We start from the raw sequence: 22,282 nt of genomic DNA, 5'->3' as shown, positions 1-22,282 counted from the left end.
ATAAATTGGGATATTAGTCATAGCGTATGGACTCAAACCATGTTCAGAAACAACTGTGGCATGATTAATTTGACAGTCAGGTTCTTAGGTAGGTACTGCTTTAGATCAATTTCTGTTCAATCATTCCTGTGTAAAAATTTTTGGATAATGGTAGTGTTTTAAGTAGGGAGGTATGGAAAACCATATAAGGTGTTTCCTGGGGCTGAAAATGTCAAACTCCATTAAACAAAGAAAACATAAAGGGACAAAGGTGACAATGGAGGTGTTACTAAACAAGTAGAAGCTCTGTTTCCACATCGCTGCTTCAACAATTGCTAGCCAGTTAATAGTTATTACAATTTTACCAGTCATAACTGTTGTCCCAATCATTGGTTTTCATATTATTGCTTCCGAGATTAATTTTAGATGCATTGACCATCAAGTCTCATGAGCAGATGTGAGTATTTTCTACTCAAACACTGTTACAATGACTTTACTTCTGCAAATCTTTAACCCAGCTTCTAAGACAAATTGAGTATTTCAAGCAACCATAAAAGCATTAGTTAATCTTAATGGATAGGTGCAGCCATTATACTTTTACTGGTATAAGTGATCAGAAACTGGTCTATACCTGTAACAGAACAGAAGTCTGGCACACAGAGATTGGTTTAAAAATGGCAGAACCCAGTCTAAGATTTGCCCCCCCCTTTCGTTCCCCAAGGGGAGAATGTGTGTTCTGTTCATTACGGAGCTAAACTACACCGCTTACAGAAATCCATGTAACTTAAATCGACTCCACCTCATACTTTTTGAAAGTCTGCACCTAGCCAACAAGAACATTGTTGACTGCCAATACACAGAGGAATGTGTATGTTTTACTTCTGTTATAAGCAATGGTTTTCCATCAAAGATCGTGAAATTAGGACAGATAATAACAGTGTAAGAGGCCAGATTCTGAGGTCCTTACTTCCTTTCCTTGGTCTTTATTCATAGCAGCTCTAGCTTAATATTTCATTTTGCCCTAGGATGCAGGGCCTCACCCTAGGTCAGTAATGTTTACAAGAAAGAAAGTGAGAGGGAAGTATTTCTTACAGTGATATCTTTTAATGAACCAAATATGTAGCTGGGATAAAGTTAAATAAGCATTCGAATAAGACATTCAAAAGCTTATCCAACTTTATCCCAACTACATTAGTCCAATAAAAGAAATCAACCTAAGAAATCCTTGCCTTTTGCATAATTCCTGGACCATGGCAGCTACATCACTTTTACACTACCGATGCAAGGAGGAAGACACAAATGAGCTTTATTGCAAGATAAGTTCCAGACTCTCCAGATTTTCCTCTGTGAAAAAGGCAATACCTTATGTGACACTCTCCTCCCCTCACTGTCCTTCTCTGCTATCCTCATTTTCCCTGCCCTCCAAGTTTTTCATGCTTCTTCCTCTGTTTAAGTCCCTCCCTTCACCTATCACTCACTTCTCCTAAATGCTTTTCTTTACCTTTTTTCCGCTCCATGAATCATGTTAACTCTTTCTCACTTGCCATTACCTTCACTCCCTTTAAATAAAATGTAACTAATATGACAGCTGCTGTTCCACACTTTCATGATTCATTTAGATGCTTGATCTTCTTTGCTTTTGTGTTGTTTAGATTGTGAGCTCTTTGAGCTTTTCACGTTTGTTTGTATGGGGCCTAGCACAAATAGATCTCTGGACTTGCTATTCTGAAATCCTGTATGTATTATCGCATGTAATATATCAAACAATGCATTAATATTTACACTTAATGAAAAAGGAATAAAAATTCTGGAAGTGTTGAATGTGGCAAAGTTGACATTGATGGAAATATACATAACTGGTGGACTATCCTGATTTCTGAATGTTGCATTAATGTTAGGTATTACGTATAACTCTAGAAGATTTTTAAGGGAAAAAGGGAGGGTGGGGAAAAGAAGCCCTCACAGCCTCACTTAAATAAACTTATGTTGAAGTGGACTTTACTGAAGAACCATTAATTGATTACCTTTTGGCTCTGCAAAAGACTGAAGGCCTTCTCTGTTCCATGAACTGATTAGTTCTAAACTCAACAGGCCTACTTGTCCAGGGAATTTTTAAACACATGTATGACTTTAAACACTCAAAAGTTTACAACTACTGAACTGGTTTTCATTAACCATGAATATTTTTTTTTCTTTCCTCAGTTAGGATTTATAAAGAAAATGGGATACAGGGGTATAGAATTAGCCATTTTTGAGATTTGCATGCTTCAAAATTTTAATCAAGGCTGATAGGGACAGCATGGTTTATTTTTCATGCTATCTAAACTCACATGACAGAATTGATTTTATTCATGCTTTCCAAAATAATTTGACATTGGGCTGAGAACAAGCACAGAAATTTTCAGCTTGACAGGATTTATCTGAGAAAGTTATGAGCAACTGAAAAAGGGGAGGGTTGTGTGGAAGTTAGAATTTCTCTTTAATGACAGCGGTCACTACCGGCTGGATCCCAAAGCAGTTTCAACTGCATACTCAAGTGAACAATAATGGAGGATTCTAGTTGAAAATTAATAGACTGTCAAATACTTTTTATGCATGATGAACTATAATTGCAGAGGAAGGCCAAATGCTAATAGTAAAATGTACCCTAACAAAAAAGATTTATACCATGGTTATTTGGATCATTATTTAGCTATCTTTTCCAAACTAAAACTAAGAAAAAAAAGTAAACTCTTGTTTCCCTTCCCTAAAAAAGCAGGTAAAATGATGGACAAACAAATTACAATTAAATAATATAGGTAAAATCGAATTAAATTTGTATCTGGACAGAACTGTCATTCAGTTGCACCCTGAAGATTTAAAACCTCCTCCTATTCTCACTGTAACAGAACATCAGATAGAACTGGTGGGGTTTTTTGATCTTTGTAGCTCCTGTCAATTAATTAATTAACTTTTGCATGTTTTGCATAATATAGTGTCCACTCATAAAATATGTAGACTGCATTCTTGGCCAGGAAAGCCAACGCTGGGACAACTCAGGAGTTCAGCTGCAAGGGAAGGTAAATATCACAAACCATAAAGATGGGTAGATCTCTTTGTGGAGACTCAGGGAGCCACAGATTTTGATTCTGAGGAGAGCCAGTGGAGCTTTAGGACTTCCTCCCTTGTCTCCAACTATCTTTGTGAATCTCCAAAATGCCCCTGAATGAAGAAATATGTTTCTGAAATTTTCCAAATTCATCTCCACAGAGTTTTCTAAGCACTTTTATTACCCCTCACATTGGGATTTTTTTTCTGTGGGATCCCCAAAAGTGATTATTGAAACAGTAATATTATAATAAGTGAATGATATGTGAGATGGTGGTTTATTTTATGCTTCTCACATGAGTACTTCGTATTATTACCATGGCAGGTAAAAATGAGTCAACTAAGTTCTGAAGCTTGGTTTTGGTTTGGCTAGGTCAGTTACCCAGAGCACACACTCTATTCCTCTGAAAAGTCATAAGCCATTTTTATGTGAGAGAGGATAATGCTCTAAAAGGAGAGGACTTAAAAGGATTTGAAAATTCAGAGTAATAGGGCATGTGTAGATGACAAGTGTTAATGTAATAGTCTGCTTGCCCTCTTACAGGACCTTTTCTCCAGCATGCCTTTCTAGGTCTGCTTCTTTAAATTTGAGAGAAGAGAACTGCTGCAGCCCTAGGTGACAAGTTTCTTTACTGCATCTCCTGCTCCTCCAGTTGGTAAGTAGACTTAATACTGGGAGTGTTCCCTCCTTCTTAGTAGTGAGTACATATCACACTTGCTTGTCCATGGGGACATAAGAAATATTTGTTTCTTGTTGGCTCCACCTACATCAATCTCTGCATTTTCATTTAAGGGCCAGCTACTTGAAAGCTGTTCATCAGTGTTTGAAAGAAATTTATCATTAAAAAGTTAGGCCTGATTCTTAAAGACCCTTCATACATAACTCCAGTTTACTTGAATGAAAGTTTTCTTACTAGTTTTGACCTTTAGGAAAATGTTGCTGTTACAGGATGATAGTATGTAATGTAAATACAATATGGATAGGTATATAGATACAAATACAATGGAAAAGAAAAGAAGAAGAGTTAAAAGAAAGGATATATATATATTTTTATATCTAGTATATGCTATGGATTTTTCTTTTGTATTCCTGCAAAGTACAGACCTATATGATTTCACTTTCTGAGTACAGTGAAGCTTGCTTAAATTGATAAATGAATACTTGGTAAATTAATTTTAAAAAATTAATAATGACTGTAAAATCTTGATGTAGCAAACACTTTTTTATATCCTGTCAGGAAGAGCTTCACCTTTTTTCAATGAATTGCCTTTAAATGACTAAAATATATAAAAAAGTTAACATCTCCTCTTATTCCTTAAAGCGTTTTAGTATCTCATTAATATACTTTAGATTAGTCAGGTTGCTGAATGTTCATTGTCAGGTAGTGATAGGCTAGAGACAGAAATGACACATAAAACAGTGTAAGTGATTGGAAATTGGTCTAAATCTGTTACAGAACAGAAGTTCATTGCACAAAGACCAATTTCAAAATGGTAGTTTAAGATGGACCTGGATGGATGGACCAGGTTTAGATTTAATCAGTTGAGGTTAGACCAGTCTATTGGACTTCTGTTCCAGATCCCCTCCTGTTTCAAGTTAAGTTACAGTCCCTCCACATCCCAGGATGCTTTGTGGCTTGTCACAAACCTTCCTTCTCAGCGTGGGCTGGCTAGCCTCCACCAGTGCTCCTCTGCTTTGGCTGGCACAGATCTGGGGCATCATAGCCTCTGCTTCCCAGGCCTGCATCCTGCTTGCCCCAGTCAGCTTGGCAGGGCAGTGGGAGGAGGCAGGGGAAATGGAGCCCCCTGCCCTGGCCCCCCTGTGAGCTACATCTGCCCAGGTCGGAGGTGGGGGTATAATGTGGGGTGTTCTTCCCCCTGTTTCACCAGCAGGGCCACCATCTGCACAGCCCTGCCCCCTGTAAATCTCTGACTTGCCAGGGGAAGGGGGAATGAAGCCCCCTGCCCCAGTCTCAGCCCCCCTGACCTGGGGTCTGCAAAGCTTGGGGGAGACCCCTCTGTGTGGCTTCCTCACAGTGCCAGGCCAGGACGACTGCACAGCCCTACCCCCTCCTGTCTCTCTCTCTGACTTACAGGGGGGAACAAAGTCTTCCGCTCCTGTCTTGCCCTTCCTGAGCTGGCGTCTTCCCAGCCAGGAGGGGAGCATGCCATGGGGGGGTTTCTCCTGTCCCCACCCAGCTGGGCCAGCTCCATAGAAGTGTGACGGGCTAGCTGGCAGTGACTTAACCCGGGGGTTTTGAAAGGTCAAAAGATGATTGGAGGATCTGGGGTTCCCTTTCCTCATTGGTCAGGCCCCAGAGACTCACCCTCCATGTCGCCTGATTGGCCTCCAATTTACTTGAATGGAAGTTTTCTTACTAGTTTGGGTCACCTGGAGGGGAATAAAAGGGGCAGCGCGGCTGACTTAGAGGAGACCAGAGAGGGACCACAAGAAAGGAGCTTCAAAGAGCTGGGCCAGCGGGGTGGGAGCAGTTGCCCCAGAAGAGCCTGAAGGAGTGGGACCTGGTGGCAGCAGTTAGACCCTCAGCAGCACAGCATACAGCCGGCAGGAAAGGCTCTCCACTAGGCTCCTGGATCCCCAGAAGAGGCTGTGGCCAGCAGGAGAGGTTTTCCAGCTCCAGCAAGGATCTGAGTGGCAACCTGAGAGGCTCCCAGCGCTGCTTCTAGCTCCTCCAATTAGAGGCCAGGCAGCTTGACATGAGGCTGGGGCTCTGGGAAGGTCAAGACCCCTAACAACTTAGAGTAGTGCCAGCATTGGTGGCTGTGTGATAGAGGTTTCTGCCTACCATGTTGGAGAGCTGAGTTTAACTTCCAGGTGAGGTGACTTGGGGTGAGTGAGTTAACAGGGAGAAACTCTTCTTGCAGTGGAAAGGGGCCATTGTGTTTTCCCCCTTGCTCCTCCTCCAGGTACCTAGGCCCTGTATTCCGTGTCATTTGACATTTTGTATTTTGTGACTTTTATAGTTCAACCAGTATTGTTTGTTCTGCTGTTTGTGTTTTACACTTTGGTTAACCCTATCTTTTGTCAACTGGATGAATATGTCTATGATTGTAAGTGTCTAACCTTTGTTGAATCCTGCCCCCTTGGGGCATTGTAGTGTCCCCTATACTCCCTGGTTTATACTGGCTATGTTCCCAGTATTGTTCTCTCATTAAAAGGTATATAGTTAAGTCCCCATTGGCTCTGCTCTATAGGGGGAGGAGAGTCCCTACACCTCCCACAGTGCTTGTGCAACTGCTTTGATCCCTTCAATTGGAGAGGGGGTACCTCTTGGAGTACAGTAGGAAGGATTGGACCCCACTGCCCGACACAGGCCCCCTGGGATGACCCCCATGTCTTGCTGGTTGCTTTTGGTACTGGGGTCTGGCAGGATGCACTGGGTGATCTGGGGGGTTGCACTGGGTGATGGGGATGGAAGTACTCTATAGAAGGAAGGATTGGGCCTTGCCACCTGGCACAAGTCCCTCAAGCTGCCTGGCATGTCCTGCCAGAGTCTGGAACCAGCAGCAGCTGGCAGGACATGCTGGGCACCCCTGGGGGCTTGCAACAAGGTGGCAGGGATAAGAGCACTCTATAGAAGGAAGGATCAGGCCCTGCTGCCCAGCATGGGTTTCCTGGAATGCCCAGCACATCCCACTGGAGCCTGGCAGCCAGCAAAACATGCCAGGCAGCCCCAAAAGGCTTGTGCTGGGCGGCAAGGACAGCAGTGCTTGTAGAAGGAAGGATTGGGCCCTGCCACCTGGCACAATTCCCGTAGACTTCCCAGTTCATCCTGCCAGTTGCCTCTGGTGCTGGGCTCCAGTAAGATGCACTGGACAACTTGGGAAGCCCATGCCAGGCAGTGGGGTTTGATCCTTCCCTCTGGGCTACCCAGTGCATTCCTTTGGCCGCAGCCAGCAATATGTGCTGGCCAGTTTGAGGGTCTTGTGCCAGGGGGTGGAGCCCAATCCTTCTTTCTGCAGAACTGTGCTGGCCAGGTGGGGACAGGGGAACCCCACTCCCAGCTGGGAAGACCTCAGTTCAGGGGTGGCCAAGATAGGGATGGGGGACTTTGTTCCCCCCTGTAAGTCAGAAGCAGAAACTCAAAGGGGTCAGGACTGCACAGCCAGTCAGGCGATGTGGGGATGAGAACCCCCCCTGCGGTGAGGGCTGTCCTCAGGTGGCCAGATACCAGCTAGGGGTGGCTGAGACCAGGACAGGGGGCTCAGTTCTCCCCATGGGGGGGAAACAGAAGGGATTTGGGCATGTGCTGAGCAGTCAGTGAGGGATAGCCTCTTCTCACTTGCGCTTGGGAGCCCTCGGTAACATCCGACATGCTGGGAAGCGTGGGAAAGCACTCCCGTCTTCTGGCTTCAGGCAGTGCAGGCATCTCCCTGTCTTCCCCAGCCGAACAGTGGACATGAGTTCCATTCATTAATGGTCCAATCTACAGAGCTTAGAGAAACCTGCAAAGACTGGATCGATACAGACAGTCAAGAAGACTGGAACTTAGCCACAGAGTACAAGAAATTGCCCTCGGTACTGCTTATGTGTCATGAAATGCAGTTGGAAACTCATCTGTTGTTCAGGTCATATCAGAAGCATATAAATTTATCCCAGTTAACAGAAGTTAAATTCTTAATGCTATTAATCCCAGATCTCTTTAAGCAATGGAAACTGATAAAATGGTTAATAAGACAAAAAGTAGGCGGAATAATATAACTTAAGTATTTTCCTTTATGTTCTGAAAGGAAACAGCTGTTTTACTTTTATCTTCTTGGTATAGATAATATTAAAATACAAGCATTATGGTTTCCAAACAACACAACCATTAACATGATTCTTATGTATTTTGATTGTATCTAGGCAAACAAGAGCAAACTGTATTATGATGTTTTGGGAATGTTCATGTTACAACATGTGCTCCAAGGCAGTGAAATACCCTGGGAAGCTGGGTTTTGAAGCTTTGTTTACATTCCCAAATGAATTGCAGCTGACAAATTACAGCAAAGAACAACCAGAATTGTGCCGAGCATGGCTTGATTGCAAGTGTCAGAAGGACCAGCACTTCGGCAACATATTAGAAGTTGGGGTGCAAACCTGGGAATCTAGAGTATTCCCACCTTCAGGAAATAGACAGATCCTGGCATTCACCGAATTAATTGCTTTACAGAAACTCAGTTTGGACACTAGTGTTTCATGATGTCTCATAAAAATGTTGTGTAAATTTCATAGTAATTGGTGTGAAACAAAATACTGCAAAGAACAGTCTATTAATAGTAATGTGTTTTAGGGTGACAGTACTTTAAACGATTATCTTGTTTATGACCACTGCTGGAATTTTTTTCCTTTATGCATTTTATGCTATTTCTGAATTCATTTAGGCCCACAAGCCTTGCCCTGTGCTTTTAGTGGGGCCATTGCAGAGATTTCATAAAAGAGCCTTGCAACTTCAAATGTGTATGCTATGAATAGTTTCCCTTTATAAATCAGTAATGCCATGTTTTAATATGTCTCTACATTTTATTAGAACTCTCCAGTTTGGATGCCTTTTACTTTACTAAATATGACAGATACATATTTTAAATATAAGCTAGCACTATTGAACATATTACTTAAAGTGCTTGTAAAATGTTATATTTGACACTTATGTTTAATTTAGTAGGGATTGTGACTCTCAGTGATATTTAAAAAACACAGCATCTATCAGAGAGTTATTTGCTGGATCTTGTTTTATCTTACATATCCAAGCAGCATTTACCTGCCCCCGGCACTGTTTTTTGACACTTCTGCACAATTTCCAATCCTGTTGTAGAACCTGGGTTTCTGACTTCCACTTGGCTACTGCAATAAAAAATAGCAGGGGCACCTTCTCTTCTTCCCCTTCCTTCTTTTCTTCCATTTTGTTTCTGGCAAGTTTGGAAGCAAGTGTCCAAAAGGCAAAATAGAACTGCCAAACTGCATACATGCCAAAAATGACAGGACCCCCATGTGGAAGATGGCTAGATGCCTCGTTAGCCAGACATGTGTATAGTCTGTTTTTATTTTAAGATGATTTTTTCTCTGAACTACTTCTGTTCCCATGATAACACACTGCTTGTAAAAAGGAAAAAAAAGTTCCTGAATATTGGGTACAACTGTCATTGTTCCCACTGTAGATTTAGGACATCAGTCAGATATGCTGAGATAATCATGATTTGTACTCAGAGTAGTGCAGCCACAGTATAGTCTGTGAGTGGAAGATCTGTGTAATTCCACACCAAGCCAATATGAGAAGGGGTACACAAGAAAAGATCATGAGATGCCAAGGGTGCAGTTAGCTGGGTAACTGCAATGCCTAACTTGTCTAACAAATATATCAGATTATAATATTTGTTTTACTAGAGGCATCTATTTAAATAAATTTTGTTTTTGTTATTCCTCAAAGACTTGAACTGATACCAATTTCAGCTAACAGACTTGATCAAATATTTACTATTGATTGTATTGAGCTGTGATGTTTACAGGCTTTCTGCTGTTTTCCTACTGTATTTATTCTTCATTAGGTCCTTGTCTACACTAGAAAAATTAGTACACCAGAGAAGCTGTCTGCTGATTTTTAAATAGCACAGAAGCTTATACAGCCACTATTTAGTGTTCTGTGTCTGGTAGCACTTACTATGTTGCTACCCTTGATGCACTGTTGTGGTGGCAGCCAAAGGTAAAGTATAAGTGGACAGTGGGCGGGCACAACGCCACACCACCATGTGGGGAGGGGAGGCACAACTGCCAGGCATTGGGTCCAGCTGGACTGCAGCCCTATGCTCTACTCTTGATGCAGAAATTGCACTGCTGCCACCACCCCCACTGCTGCCAGGACCAGCTCTGGCCAGGCTCAAACCCTGTGTCCTATGCCTCAGTGTCAGCATGGAAATCTGGGGGGGGGGCACTCCCCCTCCAAACATGCCCGTCCAATGTCTCCCCAACACATTGCCAATGATGGCAGCTGATATAATATAGGTATTAATTTGCCCACCGTGGGCATGTCCAGATGAGCATGCATGTGTATTTCCCTGGGAACAAATAGCAGTGGTACATGCTTGTGCCATTGTTACTGTTACCTGTCAGCTTTGTGTTCCTGGGGAACCCTGGCTCAGTACCCAGCCTGTCTGACCCACAAAGTACTTCCTCCCACCCCGCACCTCTGCCTGAACCAGAACTGATCAGAAGATGACCTTGGAAAGGGCAATGAAGAAGCAGTGAGAGATGCACCTAAATCCCTCTGGATAAGGGTGACAGAATTAAGGCAACTTCCCTAGTCTCATTCGCATCAGAAATGGGAAAGGGAAGCACCTCCATTAGCATTCAGAATGGAGAGCAGAGATTCCAAGGCAAGGACCACACTGAACTTTGGGACAAGAGAAGCAGGGGAGCGCTGCGTGATGGGGGATCTCTTCTCCAAATGCTAATCAACCCACATCTGCACACACCCAACTCAGCATTTATCAGAACAATTCTAGTAATGACCCATTTATTGGTACCCAAAACACTGAATCTGCCTGTTCACATTGTGAGCTCCCTCAGAGTAATGCCACCCATAGCCAGGAGTGATCACTTCCTATTATCCAGCATATGAGCCATTGCTTACCCATAAACAAACCTAGTTTTCTCCCTTGAGCCAGTGTTAGTTCCCTACAAATACCCCTACCCAAGCTCAAGTTTCTGTTTTGGTGCTTGGATACAAAGACTGCACCAGTTCCACTTCCCTGCCTGGAACACCTTCTTTGATCATGCTGAGGGCTCTGCCTGTCTGCAAGCTCCGACAAACACCTAGGGACCATGACCGGTTCAAGTTTCGCTGAGTGGTGAGATCCCAACTCTCTTCTCTCTCTTTCTCTTTCTCTGCACAGCTTTCTAAACCTGACCTTTGCTGATCAGATTTGAGCTAGACTTCCTCACATACCCAATCGAAACTATGTAATATTGTAACTGCTTTGTCTGTTTCTCTCTTCTTGTATGGCTATTGCTACTAGTGTCATTACAAGTTTCATATACCTGGCAATAAAATAACTTTTATGGTCAGGCTGGTTGCCATACTCTCTCTGAACCTCTACTCTTCCTCCTCAACCTCCCCATTTGCTCTGCAGCAACACTTCTTTTACTTAAGCCAAAGATCCCTGTCAAGCCCAAAAATGCTGTGGGGTTTGCTCATCAAGGGAGTTACTACCAGGACAATTGGGAAAAGAGATTTGGGACATGTTGAGCCGGGGCATGTGAGGGTGGCAGCCTGTTTAATGCTGATTGACCCAGCACAGCTCAGATGTACTCTGTTCCTGTGCTGAGTTCTGGGCACATGGGGGTGTCAGCTGGAAGAAACATATAGAAACACAAGTGACACAAGCAGCACATTGATAGAATTACAGAGACTCCTAACATACCCCTAATAAATGAGTGCACCCCAAAGCGATAGGCAAATCTGGTAACATTACTTGTCCCTGGGGAATGCCTGTGCATGCATGCTGTGGTATACGGCAGGTTGCCCCAAGTTGGGTAGGGAAGTCTGGAGCCAGCATCTGGGCTGGTCTCAGCAGCTTTACCTCGGGTTCTGGGGGCCACCTGGGGCTCCAGCAGCAGTGATCCAGTGCACAGAGCCTAGCCAGCAGGAGTTTTGGCTGTGGCCAGCCAGGCTCTGGTTTTGGGCAGTGCACACTGCTGCTACATGCTCAATCCCACTTTTTTTCTAGTGGTTTTTCTGATACTGAAATCTCCCAGTGTGGAACCTGCCCCCCTGCTGTGCTCCAAATTTGCAGTGCGGCAAACACCAGCATGTGCGGTATGTGCGGTGCCACAGATGGGTCTGAGGCACTGCATACTGCACATGCATGCTCATCTGGACTTGCCCAATCAGTGTACATTTTGAGTCAGATTGTGCTTATGAGTTTTGTGATAAACAGTGAGCATTTAAAAGAAAAATTAGACTGTGAGGGAGCAGACCCAGTGAATACTGAAATGCCGCAACTTTAGAAGCTGAGAGCTGCTGATGCAAAAGAGTATTGATGAAAATACTCATTTTCTCATGCCTGTGAAAATCCTACCCACATTTCTGTACTCTGAAAGAAAAGAACTCAAATATACAAGCGCTTATCATCTCTATAGTGGTTATTGATGGCATTGTGTTCAGATAATTATGTGGTCTGTTTACTGAAGTCATACATAAATCTTTCATGTCAAATTCTGGGACAGGGATTTAAGGAAAAAAATAGTTATTGGACTTTTACAAAGGCGGACTGTGCTGAATTTTGATGCACTTAGGGTTGATATTGTTCTATCTTAAGTAGAGAGCGGCAAAGTGTTTTGACAAATTGGCAGCCACCTCCTGTTTTACATCTTTACTATTTTTAAGTAAAACTTTTGAGATTCAAGCTGTACGGGATAGGGACTTTCTCTTTAATACATTTGACTAAATAGTGGGGTTCTAATCCCTAATTGGTGCCCTTTATTTAGTATTTGCAGTACAAATAAAAAATATAAACTGCAGTCTTGAAATGTTCAAATTCTAGATGGGACAAGAACAACCAAATATTGTACTAAGCCATTTTCAGGCACTTCCTGCAGGGCTTAGAGCTGAAGTGCCAGAAATCTCATGGTGGGGTCTGTTACCAGATTTCCAGATGCTTGTGAAAATTTTCAGAGAGATTTTGGAGAAACATATACAAACTGGATTCAGTTGCCAAATTTTCTAGATTTCCTTGTCTATATTTACTAGTAAGTCACCTGGAACAGTCCAGAGAAAAAACAGAAAAAGGATTAAAAGTCTAGAACACACGACATACAAGGAAAAGTTGGAAGAATGGGTATTATGTAGTCTGGAGAAAAGAAGATTTGATAAGTCTTCAAACACAAAAAAGGTTGTAAAAGCTCAATTTTTCTTTGTGTCCACAGGTGATAGGACAAGAATCAACAGACTTAACTTACAAAAAGGGAAATTATAGGTTTGATATTTGAAGACCTTTTCTAAATCTGAACATGCTTAAGAACTGGAACTGATTACTTACAGAGATTGTCAAACAATAGTGAAATTATCCAAGGACCAGTATGAACTATGTAACTTACTCACTTAGATTTTTTTAATATTTCACCCAAAGCAAATTAGTTGCCTTTTCTATTTTTTGAAAAGCATATGGATCCAGCAATATGACCATTTATTAGATGGTCCTGTTTGACTCTTCTCTTTTCAAGCTTTTTGATGCTATTTACAGGATATTAATTTCTTCAGATATTACCTCGGAAGTTACAAATGCAAAGTGCTACACCTCAAGAGGAATAATCAAAAACACAAATATAAAACTGGTGACAGCTGGTGGGATGGCAGCAATATAGAAAAGGACCTGGGAGTCTTGGTAGACAGCACACTCAATATGAGTCTGCAGTGTGGTGCAGCTGCTCAAAAGATTAATGCAGTTTTGGGATGCACCAACAGAAACATTAGGTGCAAGACATGTGAGGTCATGGTGCCTCTCTACTCAGCACTGATTAGGCTTCATCTGAAGCACTGTGTGGAGTTCTGGGCTCCACATTTTAAAAAGGACATGGAGAAGTTAAAAAGGGTCCAGAGGCAGGCAACAAAGATGATAAAAGGCTTGGACAGCAAGCCAACAAGGAGAAGCTAAAGGAGCTAGGCATGTTCAACTTGCAGGAAAGGTGCTTAAAAGGGATGGTAACAGTCTTCAAATACTTCAAGGGCTACCATGAAGGAGAGGAAAAGCACCTTTTCTCTCTTGCTGCAGAGAGGATGTGGCCCAATGGAGAGGAAAAGCACCTTTTCTCTCTTGCTGCAGAGAGAAGCATGTGGCCCAATGGCTGGAAGTTGCTTCTGGGGTCTGCTGGTTGCCCCCTTCTTCTGCTTTCTGCTATATGTGTCACAGTGTCTTTAAGCCTTCTCAGAGGTGTTGGGTGCTTGCCACAGCCAAGACTGGGGACTTTGCTGGGGTGCGCCAATGGTCCTACTGGGACCAAAGCCAGAGATTCCTGCCTGGAGGGTCTTCCCCTCTGCTCAGGGTCAGACTGATCACCATATCTGGGGTCAGAAAGGAATTTTACCCGATGTTCAGATTGATATGGACTGTGAGGGATTTTGTCTTCTTCTGTAGTGGGGGCTTGTGGCCCTCTACCCAGGAACTCTTGAGTGTATATTGACATTTTATAGAAGTAGAACATGGCTGCTGTGGTTCCTACATTTTACCTGTGGCAGGTTAGGGGGTTAGGTCTGTGTTGTGTCAGGGTTGATGGCAGTCTTATGTAGAATTTCGATTATGGTTGGGTGGGATGATTTGGATAGGGATGATGCTGCCTCACACAGGGGGTTGGACTAGATGACCTCTGGAGGTCCCTTTCAGCCCTACTTTTCTATGATTCTGTGGCTCTATTGAGAATTGGTTCAATGCCTCCTGCCCCACATTCATTCAAATCTTCCCTACAATGCACAAACTTAGAGTGAGTGAAATATGGCAGGTTGTAAGGGGTTGGGGGTGTGCCACGTACCGTGGGACCCCGAACCCCGGATGTCCCCTGGAGAGGAGGGGTACGCGGTGGACCGTCCCGCTTCGCCACTCTCGCCTGCCACGACTTGATGGAAAATATGGGGGTTCACCCTTGCCGGGAAGCTGGCGGTCCACGTGGGGTACGGTACCTCCAAGGTCCAGGGGTCCTGAGGGCTCCTCCTCCCCTACACCCTCGCCCGGTCCTCCGGGTTGAGCCTCCGTGAGGGGCTCCCTTGTTAGAGTCCCAGTCCGGCGGGGGGAGAGGGGGGTGTCCCTTCCCGGCCGGACCCTCACCGGTGTTCCTGCGGCACCTAGTCCCCCTGGTGCTGCTGGCTCCTACAGTCTGGGGTTATCCCAACCCCCGTACGTAAGTCTCCCGCCAGGCGGGTTTTACACGGCCGGCCTTCCCCTCCCGCGGGTCGTCTTCCGCGACCACGTGCCCCGAAGTCTCTGTAGAAGGGTTCCCCCGTCGGTGGCCCCCTTCCCGGCTGCCCCTGGGGTCTGTGTTACCTTCGGGCCGTCGCAGCCTCCTGCAGTCGCTGTTTCCGCAGTTCCCTGCGTCACAGGTCCCTCTAGGGCTGTGTGGGGCTTCACCGCCCTCCGGGACGCCGCCGCTGTCTCCCGCCGCGCGGCTCCCGGCTCCGCCTCCGCCGGCTGCTCCGCTGCCGGCCCCCGCTGCGGGGCTCCCGGCTCCGCCTCTGTCGGCTGCTCCGCTGCCTGCCCCCGCTGCGGGGCTCCCGGCTCCGCCTCTGCCGGCCGCGCCGCCGCCGGCCCTTCGCTGCGGGGCTCCCGGCTCCGCCGCTCCCCGACTCACCGTCTCCGGATCCGCGGCTCCTGGCTCCGCTGCCGCCGACTCCCGCCTCGTGCCTCCCGGCCTCGCCGCACGTGGCTCCGCCGCTCCTGGATCCTTCGCGCCCGGCTCGGCAGGTCGTGGCTCCGCGGCTCCTGGAGTAGGCTCCGACTGGAGGCTCCTTCCTCCTCTGCGGGTAAGCGTTTCCCTTTTATCTTCCCGCGCCGGTCCTGCGCCGGCGCGGTTCAGGTTCCGGGAAACATTAAGTTCCCCGGCGGGCTTCTGGGTCCGGACCCGGAAACGGGGCGGAACTCCGGGGCTCTTCTCTTCGGGCCGGGCCCCGCGGGGTCCTGGCCCCCTCACACAGGTCTCAAAGACTGCATGTGGGGAAAAGACTTGTATGGTAAAAATAAAATGAAAAAGAAAAAGAAGAAAACTTTACCATCAAAGCTACCTCCTTGGAACTTTCTCAAAAAGTATGTGGCTGTGTTCCAAAATGATGGGGTTCTGACTTCTCAAATAATGAAACATAATTCAAAAGTTTCATAGATTTCATAGACATTAGGGATGGAAGGGACCTCAGGAGATCATCGAGTCCAGTCCCCTGCCCAAAGGGCAGAAAGTCAGCTGGGGTCATAGGATCCCAGCAAGATAAGCATCCAGTTTACTCTTGAAGGTGTTCAATGTAGGTGCTTGAACCACCTCCGCTGGCAGACTGTTCCAGACCTTGGGGGCTCGGACAGTAAAGAAATTCTTCCTTATGTCCAGCCTGAAACGGTCTTGCAGGAGTTTGTGACCGTTCGACCTCGTCATCCCTTGGGGCGCTCTGGTGAACAAACGTTCCCCCAGATCCTGGTGGTCACCCTTGATAAATTTATAGGTGGCCATCAGATCACCCCTGAGCCTATGCTTTTCCAGGCTAAAGAGTCCCGTGGCTCTCAGCCTGTCATCATAAGATCTGTTTTCCTGACCTCTGATCATGCGCGTGGCTCTCCTCTGGACTCTCTCAAGCTTCTCCACATCCTTTTTGAATTGTGGAGCCCAAAACTGGACGCAGTACTCCAGCTGCGGCCTCACCAAGGCCGAGTACAAGGGGAGAATGACGTCCTGGGATTTGCTCGAGAAGCATCTATGGATGCACGCCAGCGTTTCGGTCGCTTTACTAGCCGCAGCATCGCATTGCAGGCTCATGTTCATCTTGTGGTCAATGATGACCCCCAAGTCTCTTTCTTCTGTAGTGCTAACCAACGTAGCACTGCCGAGCCTATAAGGGTGCTGCAGGTTTTTCCTCCCAAGGTGAAGAACCTTGCATTTTTGGGTGTTAAACACCATGAGGTTCTCGTCTGCCCATTTGCTGAGCTTGTCCAGGTCAGCCTAGATCACCCGCCTGTCCTCTGGCGTGGATGCTTTGCCCCAAAGTTTGGTGTCATCGGCGAACTTGGCCAGTCCACTCCTGACTCCAGTGTCCACATCATTAATGAAGATGTTGAACAGTATGGGTCCCAGGACAGAGCCTTGAGGGACCCCACTGGTCACAGGGCACCACAATGAGTGACTGCCATCAATCACAACCCTCTGGGTCCAACCACGGAGCCAATTTTCCAGCCAGCGGATCGTGGTGGAGCCAAGGCCACAACTGGGCAGTTTGGCCAAGAGGTGATCATGGGATACCAGATCAAAAGCTTTTTTGAAGTCAAGATATATGACATCAACCTCTTCTCCCTTGTCCAGATGATAGGTCACCTGGTCATAGAAGGAAATGAGATTGGTCAAACAAGACCTACCCGCAACAAACCCGTGCTGGCTATCCCTTAGAATGTTAGCCTGGGCCAGTCCCTCAAGGATGGCCTCCTTAATAAACTTTTCTAAGATCTTCCCCAGGATAGAAGTCAGGCTGATGGGCCTGTAGTTAGCCGGATCCACTCTCCTCCCTTTTTTGAAGATCGGCACCACATTGGCCTTCTTCCAGTCTTCGGGCACTACACCAGAGCGCCAGGAGTTTTCAAAGATCTGTGCCAGGGGCTGGGCTATGACGCTCACCAGCTCCTTGAGTACCCTGGGGTGCAGATTGTCAGGGCCGGCTGACTTGAAGGTATCCAGCTTCTCAAGGTGTTCCTTCACGAGGTCAGCATGTATGGAGGGTAGGGGATCCCCCTCACCCAGATTTCCCTGTCCCATAGCAGGCATGGGCGTCCCATGGGACTGATGAAAGACTGATGCAAAGTACCTATTTAATAGGTTGGCTTTTTCCTGGGCATCAGTTGTCAGTTGCCCCATTTGGTTTAGCAGGGGTCCAACATTGCCCTTGCTTTTCCTCCGGCTCCCCACATATCTGAAAAAGGACTTTTTGTTGTCCTTGATGCCTGAAGCTAGTTGGAGTTCAGTTGCAGCCTTGGCTTTCCTGGTTTGCTCTCTGCAGGACCGGACCAGCTCGGAGTAATCCTCCTTGGAGGTGAATCCCGTCCTCCATCCTTTGTAGGCTTTCCTTTTTAGCCACAGGAGGTCCGCTAGGTGTCTGGAGAGTCAGGGGGGCTGCTGTGCCTTCTTGCTGCCTTTCCTCCGTGTTGGGATAGATTTAGCTTGTGCATTGAGGATCACTTCCTTGAGAAGCAACCACTCTTCTTGAACTCCCATCTCCCTGGGGTCATGGTCCCTGACGGCCTGACTGACTAGCCTCTTGAGCTTGTCAAAGTCAGCTTTTCTGAAGTCACGGACTTCTGTGTTGCTGACAGCTTTACAGTTTAGTTGAGGACAGCTAGTTAAAATCATTAATGCAGGTTACATGACAGAATTACTATATTTTAAGGATTCAGGCTCATGCTTGACTTCTATTTATTCTCCAAAATGTTGTTACCACTACTTCAATTTGCAGATATCTTCTAGTAAAAGATAATGGATGGGGAAAAAAGGGGAGGGGATGTGTGGGGTTGTTGTTGGTGTGGGGCAGGTTCCTTGACATGTATGGAGAGGGTATGAAGTATTACAGAGAAGGCTGAGCAAAAAGAAAAACCTGGTTTCTACCTGCTGACCTTGTCCAAATCAATAAGCCTAGAATGGATAGGCCTTATAGAGGTGAATAAATGAAACTGTGATTTAGAATGGCAGCAGTGCCACATGATACAAATAAGGAGAGATTAAAAGTACTTATAAGTGGAAACCTGTATTTGTTCTGCTGAGTTTCAGCAAAGCTAATAATTAATCAACACATACTTAATGTTTACACTCCATTAAGTGTAGCGGTAGTCAGTGCTTTTGTTTCATGTAGACCCTGACATATCATTTGACAGCAGTCTAATGTACCTCACTTCATAGCTCTTTTCTTTTCCTTTTTTAATTTCAAATAGAATTTCAAGTGAATAAATTAGTAAATTTATCATTTTCTCTATAATAGTGTCATATGGACAGTTTGATGAAATAGCTCATTATAGTCAATGAAGTGAAATATGAGTTCCATCAGCATATTTTCATCAAACAGAGTTATAGAAATTAGTTTGCTGTTATCAAGAATGTGGAATACAAAAATAAAATTAAGCAAGCTATTAGAGGATAAATTTAGGGAGTGTCCCAATTGAGTTGGAACACAACTGCCACTGTAAATAGCAGAGGGCTACTGTATACCTAAATTAATTGTGAAGCATGAGTATTAATTGTTCATTATGTATATTGGAGATGAAATTTAATTTAGAAGTCTGAACCACCTGGCTGTATATCAATACCACATACAACCCCGTTACAGTGCCAGTAAAAATAGGGGCTAAGGGCTCTCGACTCCAGAACGACTGCCAGAGATTGAAGCTGGAATAATCTTGCAGAGTTCCAAAATTGATATCACTACAAAATCTTGAAAAGCTAACGAAGGTCAATTTTCCACTGTAGTCATGCCTTCCTCAGGAATTGTGTCTTAACTTAGAACTGGAAGATACACACTTGATCCCATCAAAAAGATAAAAACTTCCACAGGAACTCATGTTGAAGAAGAGATGAAAGGAGAGTTGTGGATTTTCTCTTCCACTGTTTTATCCTCCAGTTAACCCAACATCGAAGGCATAACTGCATGGAGTTTGCACAAATTTAAATGAGCGATCCCAGTTGTCATCCAAAAAATCGTCTTACAGCAGTTTGCAAACAGCATTGCCCATTCTTCATGACGTGGGGATTTCCTGTGGTGTATTATTGGCAGTTAATTGAAAGTGCTTAGTTGAGTAGCGCTGTTGCTCACTAGCAAGAAGAGATGCTATTTTCATGGCAGTAATCCAGTTTGTAATTAAATTGAAAATGAACATTTCTGTTTCTTACACATGAGATGGTTCAGACTGTCTTCTGTACTCAAGGGAATCTTTCATTTCAGGATTGGACACACAATATAGGCAATATTATACCTTTACTATTATTAACAAAGCAGTTTTTATTTGTTGAAACACCTAAATATTATAGACTGAATGTTCTGCAACATCCAGAATAGTAAGACCTTAAAAAATCTGGACTTGGAGTAGCTCTTTTTAAAATTAATTTTCTTTTGTTCTTTTTACCCTTCACTATATAGCTTCTCTCCTCCTTCTGATAAACACAATGGATGAAACCTAAGGAGGAATTTACCTTTCTCATGTGATTCACCATCCCAAGCCTACCACTTGCTTTCAGTGAAAAAGCTTAAAAAAATTAAAACAAAGAATTTAGTGGACTTTCAGTGTTTTGAAAATGTTGTTTACTTTGTTACAGTGTAAATGTTGTCTTTGTGGGTATTCAACTGAATTGGAAAAAATACTAAATTTCAGTAAGCACTGCATTCAGTTACATAAGCACAAAAGCTAAACATCTCGGCTAATTCAAGAACTCCAGCCTTTCAATGTATAAAGCAACAGCATGTGTAACAAATGGCAACACAATCTATATCACACCCACAAAAGCTGTTCTATGCCATTTTTAGTAGCTAGATAATCTGTCTACAGGACAAGTGGAATCAATGGAAGTGTTTTGATGATATAATGCTTCTAACCTTGTATTTCATCAGAAAAAAATGACATGGCATCAGAACTACAAATTTAGGTTTTTATTCTCTGTGTTGATAACTGCATAAATAACTTTGGGTCTGTATAAAGTCCCACTGACTTCATCTAGGCTCTACATTGACAGTAGGGTGCCTTTGTGCAGGTCTCAATAGGATCAGATCCTCTACATAGATACCACAGGCAGTGGTTCTTTATCCTGTTGATGGCCTGAATAAACATTCCATTCCATTGTGTTCAATGCATATAACCTAACACAAAACGTAAGTAGTAACTTAAAGTTTTTGTACCAACTGCTTTGCAAGTATAGCCCACCAAATTTAGGAGTAGTTACTTGGCATCCAAAAACATCTAACTAGAAAATCTTCCCACCACATATGAATTCACACACAAATCTCCAGCCACCCTCCCCCTCCACAGACCCCACATCCCCCCACAAACCCCATACCCACCACATACATCCACACATACCCCCCCAACCTCACGCACACCCCACATACACACACATTCACACACACACACCCACAACCCCCCCACAAACCCCTTACCCACCCACCCATATCCTTCCACACCCCTCCACAGCCCCCACAATATACAAGAGTAAGACTTCATTTTGACCTATTATGGAATTACTTGTATATATACAGTGCAAAGATACACAAATCAGGACAAAAATATTTTTTAAATAAAATTAAAATATGTTATTACACATGTTTGATCTTTAGTATTTAATTTGGTTTTTTTTCCCAGTTCCAAGATGGCAAACCCACTTCCCAAAAGGAGTATTTCCAAGGGCAAAGAAGGGAGGGACTTTTGGTGGCAAAAGTCAGAAGTTAAGGATGGGACTTCTGATCCCAAGGTGGTCACCAGGGGGTGGGGCACTTGTCAAGGGGTGGGACCACACTTGCAGCCCTCAACAGGTCACCAAAACTAGTTAAGTGGCCCAACAGCCAAAATAATTGCCTGCATCAGGCTGCCCCATGTCTGCTTTGTGCTGCCACTGCTGCTCCATGGGGCAGCCCAGAGATAGCGGTGATGCAGCATAGATGCAGGGTAGCCTTGTGCGGGCTTCCAGTCAGCTGCACTAGGAAGTGCTGGTGGTGGTGAGGGGGAGGGGCTGCTTTTACCCCAAACTGAGCAGCAGTTTATCTCCTGTGCTGCCACTGCTGAGCTTGGGCGGGTGAGCCTGGAGCAGACAGAGCACATGGGGTCAGGGCTGCATGCACTGGTCCTGACCAGTACTGAGGGGCTGGGGCCAGTGGTAGCAGCAGCTGGAAGAAACTGCTGCCACTCAGGTTGCCTAGGAAGGCAGTCCCACTGCAGAGCTGCCTCAGCCCCACTGTGTGCCCAGAGGGCGGCAGAATGTGCTACAGCTGGGCAGTACCTCAGCCAGATGGGATCATGGGACCCAGCCCAGGCCGGATAAAGCCCCTCCATGGACCTATTTTTCCCACTCCTGACATAGGCAGACAGGGTTCTTTCGGTAAATCTAATATAGTTTCATAGTTTCATAGTAGCTAGAGTCGGAAGGGACCTAGGTAGATCATCTAGTCCGACCCCCTGCCTTGGCAGGAAAGAGCACTGGGGTCAGATGACCCCAGCAAGGTGCTCATCTAATTTCCTTTTAAAAATCCCCAGGCTAGGAGCCTGCACCACTTCCCCTGGAAGCCGGTTCCAGGCCCTAGCCGCCCTGACTGTGAAGTAGCGCCTCCTAATATCTAATCTAAACCTACCCTCCGCCAGCTTGTGACCGTTATTCCTGGTCACTCCTGGCAGCGCACGGGGGAACAGGGACTCCCCCAATACCTGCTGATCCCCCCTGACCAGTTTGTAGCAGGCCACAAGGTCCCCCCTTAACCTTCGCTTGTGGAGGCTAAACAGGTTCAGGTCCTGTAGCCTT

The 22,282-nt window shown here is 45.1% G+C and overlaps 1 long non-coding RNA gene across 2 annotated transcripts in view; it reads left to right on the top strand.

Annotated features, from left to right (window-relative positions):
* Positions 1-11,536, top strand: part of LOC149864695 (uncharacterized) — a 41,540-nt gene extending 30,004 nt beyond the window's left edge. For both annotated transcript variants that reach the window (XR_016442234.1, XR_016442235.1), the window contains 3 exons: positions 2,955-3,038; positions 3,611-3,722; positions 7,934-11,536. This is a non-coding gene — a long non-coding RNA (uncharacterized LOC149864695). The remainder of the gene's footprint in view (positions 1-2,954; positions 3,039-3,610; positions 3,723-7,933) is intronic.
* Positions 11,537-22,282: the final 10,746 nt, after the last annotated feature.

This window comes from Crocodylus siamensis, chromosome 5, assembly GCF_052110815.1.
Source record: "Crocodylus siamensis isolate JL-2025a chromosome 5, ASM5211081v1, whole genome shotgun sequence".
NCBI classification, from domain to species: Eukaryota; Metazoa; Chordata; order Crocodylia; family Crocodylidae; genus Crocodylus; species Crocodylus siamensis.
The sequence above is the reverse complement of the archived record's forward strand: the minus strand, read 5'-3'. Positions and strand labels throughout refer to the sequence as shown.